Below are 7,018 nucleotides of genomic sequence, written 5' to 3' on the forward strand. Positions count from 1 at the left end.
GGGCACTAAAGGTGTGAGATGTTATAATTGTGGACAGATGGGACATTGTAAAAAGAAACAGTGTACTGTAAAGAAAAAAAAAAAATTAGTTCATCAACCTTCCCCCCCCCCCCCCGGTGGGGTTACTGGTTGGTTTTGCAGATAAATGTGTTAGATGTGACAAATTATTGCCCCAGAACAACCCCCTTGTCAGTGATTGAATGAATTGAAATTTGATCTTAGGACATCCGTTTTATGGATGTTTTCAGTCCTTCTTAAAGTGAAGGGAGTAATCTTTTTTGCGTTAAAGTTCTGCATCAAGACCTGCAGTGGGAAGGTCTCTCGTATGCTCTTATCAGGAGTATCGGGCAGACTGTGATGGACTGTGGACTTATGACCCCATATACAACTCATTTAATACATTCTCTCTGTGATACTCATGTACTAGAAGCTGGTAAAAATAAGTATGTCCAGGTTTCTATCGACCTTTGGAGACCTTTATAAATACTGCTGGCTACTTCTTCCAACATAGGCTGGCCACCTGTGTCGGAATGAGTGTGCATTTTGGTCAGTATAAAAGCCCAAGCCTCATGCGATGTGGGGGAGGCAGAGCCTCTGCGGGGACGCCTGCTAAGGTTGAGCCTGCCACCTCGCACTGCAATGATGCTTCTCGGAGCTGGTTTTCTTGTTAGTCTCCACAGGGTCCTTGTGCCACGTTCTGTATGTGGGATTGTGTAGTGGGAGTAATGATTGTCTGGATTTTGTGCTTCAAATACTGTAGTTGTGTGGACTGTGCTTGTGGGATCCCATACGTGTGTGTGTGTGTGTTGAGGGCAGACGGTGTTCTGTGTATTTTTTGTTGTTGGGTTCATGTAAAAGTTTCTAATAGATAGTAGTTTAACATTTCAGACAAGAAAGGGTTAATGCAAAAGTGAGGTTGCTGGCAGAAATTTATGGTTGCTGCTGATTTAGGCAGGCAGCTGTAGCTGCTGCCGGGCAGGCCGGCGTTTGTAGCCGTGCAAAGCAGGGTGAGCGACTTCGGGGAAAAGGAGAAAAAAAAAAAAAAAGTTATTTGATAAGAGTTCAGTCCCCATGCTCAAAAACAGCTGCCCTCCGATTCGGCTCCCGGTGCTCCACCGGTGGAAGGACCAGGATGGACACCAGAGCCAAGGAGAGAAAAAACAAAACAAAATAAAACAAACCCAAGCTTAATATGTTTAAAGTAACCTGGGGATGAATCCAAGACTTGGAGGAACAGATAGATCGGTTGAAACAAGAACTGCTAACTGAAAAAGCGAGAGGGGTAGTGCAACCACAAGCCTTACGAGCCGTCACCTAAGCAGCATCAGGGTGGCAGATACAGAACCTATCTACTTCTCAAGAACTGATAACCTGGAGGAGGGGGTATATTTGTGTCCTCCTGCCTACAGGTCCATGGCGAATGCCTGCAAAGTTTGTCAAGCCTTGCCATGAGCTGGACAGACGAATGGAGGAACCTGATGCCTCAGCTGCAGGAGCTGAATGTGAATACCCCAAGCAGAATGAGATAGAGAAAAACCAACGATTGCTAAACATCATTTGGGGGCAACTGAAAAGTAACAGCTTGAATATGTGTGTTTGTAAAGTAGTTATTGTTAGAGGCTTTGATTTTGTGTATGAAACCACCTGTATTTACTAGCCAGTTACTAATAAGAAACTACACCTTGTATTATATGGATTTGTCACCTGTAAAAGAAATGTTAGAGTATGCAAATTTGTAGTAGCTGCTAGAAATTGCTAAGGCAAAAGATAGAAATATTCTAATACAATGGTAAATTAAGTGGGGGGAGAATTCCACTGGTAAGAAATTTCTTTGGCTAGTCCCTTGCTGGCATCAGCATCTTCAACATGCTGCTGCACCCTGTAATAGTTACTCTGCTAATGTAAATCTGTGTGTGTGCCTTGCCATGATAACAACTTGTTACTGGATGAAGCAGGTGAAACTGCACTGACAACAAGGTGCAAGGATTGAGGCTGACCAAATGCCTGCTACCACAATCAAGGGCAAGACTGGATTGGCCTCTGTGTTTGCCACCAAGAAGAACCTTTAGCTCCGCTGCTGGCTGCAACCCAGCAGGCGTGGAGCGGTGAGGACACGTGCCATGCCAGACCTTTGGGATGGCTTATATCTGATTCTGTTGTATGGCCCCAAAAAGTAGAATTGCACCTAGAGCCGAGGACGTTGACCGATGTTCAAACCCTAATGAGGGATTTGCAATGGGTCCGTCCTCTTATTGGAATTACTAATGAACAGCTAATGCCTTTACGTCCTTTGCTAAAGGGTGCACAAACTGACAAACCAGTAGTCGTTTCTGAAGAACAACGGTCATTTCTCATGCACAGTCAGTGTTTGCTGTGATCTTGCAATGGCAAAAGAAAAACGGAGGAGACATCTTGGCTATTTTGGAATGGTTATTTTTGCCATTGCAAGCTCGCAAGAGCATTCAAACATGCATGGAAGCGGTTGGACAAATCATTAGAAAAGGGAAACACGCATACTATCCATTTCAGGAGAAGAGCCAGCTAGCATTCACATTCCTGTAGCTGTGGAGGACCTCGAGTGGGTAATGGGACATTCCGTTAGCCTGCAGATGGCCTTGCTGCAATATGAAGGGAAAGTCTCGGTGGATTTACCTAACGGAAAAGAAGCCTCATTGCTATTGTCCAATGCATGGATAACACGACCAAAGTTATCCATGAGACCCATTCAGGGAGGGCTGTGTATACAGATGCAGGGAAAAAATTGGCTAGTGCAGTGGTCACATGGTGCCAGGGCAATCAATGGAAACATCACAAACTTTTGCAAGGTCAGGAGATTCGTTATAAATTTTAGAGTTAACTGCGGTTGTTTGGGCAATATTGTATTGGTTACATGTCCTGCTTAATGTGGTCACTGGTTTGTTATATGTGGTGGGTGTAGTACAACGAATCGAAGATGCATTTATTAGAGAAATGCGGAATGAGCATCTTAGGACTCTTTTTCAACAATCTTAACAAGCTATCCACCAGCGTTCAGCAGAATATTACATCATTCATATTCAGAGCCACAAAAATCAAGATGGGTTAGCTGAAGGTAACGCAAAATCTGATAAACTCATAAGCCATGTTCATCCTATCGTCAGTCCATTTGATGCTGCACGGATGGCACATGCTCCGTTCCACCAAAATGCACGAGGCCTACGGCGACAGTATCGACTAACATGGACTGAAGCCACTGGAACTGTTTGAAGTTGTCCTCAGTGCAGCAATCATGGACCAGGACTTGGGGTCAACCCTCGGGGTTTGAGGGCTTTGAAGCTGTGGCAAATGGATGTCACTCACGTTTCTGAGTTTGGGCATTTGCGTTAGGTACATGTTACGGTAGATACGTATTCTAAGTTTGTATGGCCTACAGCACAACCTGGGGGTTAAGTGGTTGGCTATGTAGTTTGATTAAGGCATGCATATGTGGATTGATTGCTTTTGTTTTTGTTTTACTATTGTTACCTTGCTTATTACAATGCTTGCAAAGCTTACTTAGTAGATCACTTAGCAAAATTTTCCTTGTGTGACAGCAAGCATCCTGGTTTGTGCAAAAGAAAAACGGGGGAATTGTGGAGCAATGGTTATTCTCACAAGGGCCTGCACAACCCAGGATTAGAGCTGAGTGAGACAGCCTTGAACTCTCTCTGACTCAGCTGAGCCAGGGAGGCCTGGAGTCGAAGAAATGTAAGCAGAACACTGAAACAGAAGCTTGCTGGCCACAAGGAATGCACCGCTTATCACAAGGCATGCACCCTGCTGTTGCAGAGATATGTGTGTAAAACTTAGCTTAGCCAATAGCAATGTACAGACAGGCGTGTGAACAGGTTTATGTAGCCAATGAAAGATGCACAGCTGTCACGTAAACTATCACCAATGGTATAAATTAGGTGAGCCTGTGCAATAAATCGAACAAGAAGCGTAACTCATATTGGGATTGTCTTCTTGATTTGGGTCGCTCCTCCGACAAAAATTAATATTAACAAAGCAGTGTTACTTGTACAACCATCCACCAAGTGTAACAACATAGAATCACAAAATGATTAGGGTTGGAAAGGACCTTAAGATCATTTAGTATAATCAAATTATTAAATTTTTTTAATAATCTTCTATAAATAGTATAACCAAAAAGTTACACTATTTATTAAGACTATGTGGAGAAAGTTGTGTAAAATTAAATTAAACGTAATCATAGAATCATAGGGTAGTTAGGGTTGAAAACAACCTTAAGATCATCTAGTTCCAACCCCCCTGCCATGGGTGGGGACACCTCACCATGTCACCCAAGGCTCTGTCCAACCTGGCCTTGAAGTAATGATACATTAAATATCAAAATGTAATGACACATTAAATATCAAAATTAGCTAACAAAATAATTCATTATTTAATGAATTTGAATTAAAGATATAAAACTGAAATATATTACTGGTATAACAAGGACAGTCTCAAAACAGACCCCACATCAAATTGCTTTACAGAGATTACAGGGATTATAATTTCAAATGAATTACAGACATTGTGTTTCTGACTGATGAACAAGCTTTGAAAGAGCAAGACATCCGTTAAAGTAAAAGCTTCAAACTGCTAAAATGAAACAAAATTTCATTGTTGAAACAGCTCTGTGCTGATATAAAGTATTAAATTTGTATAAAATACCAACTCAGGTTTTAAATCGTAACTGCTAATGAATATATCGAAATACATTAAAATCATAATTTAAGGCCATAGATGACCATCTGAGGAACAGAAGCAAATACACTGGAGAAAAATTAGATTTCAAATTTGCTGAGAATTATCTGAATATCACTGAAAAGCACAAGACACTGAAAATCAATGGAATGCAATTTCACAGAACTAAATGGGCCACAGAAGCTAATACCACATATTTTTGTTCAAAAATTCCTGTTCAAAATTTTCTGTATGTCTGTAAACATCAGATGTTTTAAAACATTCAAATTGTACAGGTTTAGAGCTTTCTTTATACTAAAGGCCTTCCGGTTTCATCATCCCTGAATTATTGATCTTGTTCATTTTTCACAAAATGGAAGCACCAAAAAAGCCTTAGATTCTTACCCTATTCTTGGAGATCCTCTGAAGCAATCCACAGAAAAGGTCAAAAATACCCTTGGAAACAATACCGGAGGAAAATTATATATAGATATAAAAATAAAATAAATATTATATATATAAAATATATATATTATATATATATAAAATATATATATTATATATATATAAATATATATAATGTATATATGCACACACACAAATATTTAATAAAATCTCACATATTGATGGTTTGCTTGCAGTAACAAAATATAACATAGCAGTTAAGACTCCTTAACCATAAAATTAGTTTTATTTGTATGCTAACCTGGGGGTGGGATGGGTGGGGTGTTAAGTATTTTCTTTTAAATTCAGTCCTATACCTTTGAGTTTTCGTCTATTAATTATTAAGCATTACCCCTCTCAGCTATGTTATTACATACCACATTTTTGCCTAAGGTTAAAAACAGAAACCAGCTCAGTAACATTTTTATGAATAGTATTCAAGTTCTCTCACACTCGGGACAATTTTGGGGGGGTTGGGGTTGGGGATTTTTCTCCAAGTCGTTAAGCCTTATCAGCTCTCTATCCCGGTACTTCCCTAAACCAGCAGTATTACAAAAGCACGTATCAGTGCAACTACTTCAAAGATCTGTCACGCAAATCGCTAAGGCAGACAAGCCACCAATTGGCGACGCCGAGCCCATTTCGCTGAGGCACAAGGTTTCTATACTAGACACAGCCACAGAAAAAACGAGTTCGCGACCCTGTTTCTCCCCGTTCAGCCTTGCTCCCCAGAGAGCGGGGCTGATATTCAGAGGTCAGCGCCGGTCGCTTGCCAGAGTTCAGGCTTTGCGGCAGCTCCGTGCAGCTGCTTTGCTGTAGGAAAACAAGGCTGCTCCACACCGGAGTGTGAGCACTGCCTGGGTCCTCGCCCGCAAGTAAGGGATGAAGGGAAGAAGACAAAAAGCAGCCAGCACGAAGCACTGCCGCCGGCGATGTAAATGGTAAAGTTGTATTTTACTGCTTCGGAGGCACTTTTTCTCTCACTCTTCCTCCCGCAGCACACCCCAGCTTCAGCTGGGCAGCCCCGCGCAGCAGCCCGGGCACACGCCTCAGGACCAGCCAGCTTCTTGCACCCATCGGCGGGCAGCCCCTGCACGGGCAGGAAGCACCTCCAGCCGCCCCCGACAGAAAGCCCGAGGATGCCCGCAAACGCGCCGGTGAGGGCGGGCCCAGCCGCGGGGAACGGGGATCCTAGCGGACACCCGCCAACCCCCAACCCCTCACCTCAGCCGGGCACCCGCGGCCGAAGAAGCTGGGCCTCTCTGCTACACCCCCGCCCCGCTACTGCCCCTCCACAGCGCCGCTTCCCCGGCCACGTTTTTCCCCCGCACACCGCCAGCACACCGCCAGCACCCCACGCACCCTCACCGCCACCCCAGCCGTTCCCCCGAGCCAACCAACAGCCTCACCCTCCAGCACAGAGGCGACTGGCCGTATACCCATCGACCCTGCTGCCCCGCCTGCCGCCCCACCCCCGACACCAACGGCTGCCGCCGTCGCACCTCCCCCCGGCCCCGCCCTGCCAACCACCGCCCCTAACGGCCATCTCCTCGCCAAGGCTGCAGCCCCGGCCTGAGGACAGGGCCCAGGCCGCGGCCGAGAGACCCGGCACCAGCAGGGAAACTCTTGATTGAACCTGAACCTGGTCCTGGCGGAGTTCTGCAGCGCTGGCGATGCTCAACTGCGCTGAAAACAGTGATTGTATGAGGAAGCAAAACCGCACACACCCATCGCTGGGAGGGCACTAGTTAATGATAAAAAAGAGAAATAAAAAGTCCCTGTAATGTTTTGAGTCACAGTGGGTGAAGCCAAAGAAAACAGGATGCAGGGAGGCTGGTATAGAGCGCAGGTGGCAACATAACGCTCC

At 44.5% G+C, this 7,018-nt stretch overlaps 1 protein-coding gene across 2 annotated transcripts in view; it reads right to left on the minus strand.

Annotated features, from left to right (window-relative positions):
* The window catches only part of NXPE3 (neurexophilin and PC-esterase domain family member 3), a 30,112-nt gene extending 23,664 nt beyond the window's left edge, over positions 1 to 6,448 (minus strand). Inside the window, exons 1-2 of one of the 2 annotated variants that reach the window (XM_061366024.1) lie at positions 6,376 to 6,395; positions 5,113 to 5,163 (exon numbers count right to left, since the gene is read on the minus strand). The gene's annotated coding sequence lies outside the window, so the exon portion shown is untranslated. Of the gene's footprint in view, positions 1 to 5,112; positions 5,164 to 6,375 lie in introns of both variants that reach the window. The other variant, XM_061366027.1, reaches the window with a different exon arrangement.
* Positions 6,449 to 7,018: the final 570 nt, after the last annotated feature.

Source organism: Neopsephotus bourkii, unplaced genomic scaffold, assembly GCF_033783945.1.
Source record: "Neopsephotus bourkii isolate Nb327-2 ecotype Australia unplaced genomic scaffold, CSIRO-AGI_Nbou_v1 NB_1293, whole genome shotgun sequence".
NCBI lineage: Eukaryota > Metazoa > Chordata > Aves > Psittaciformes > Psittacidae > Neopsephotus > Neopsephotus bourkii.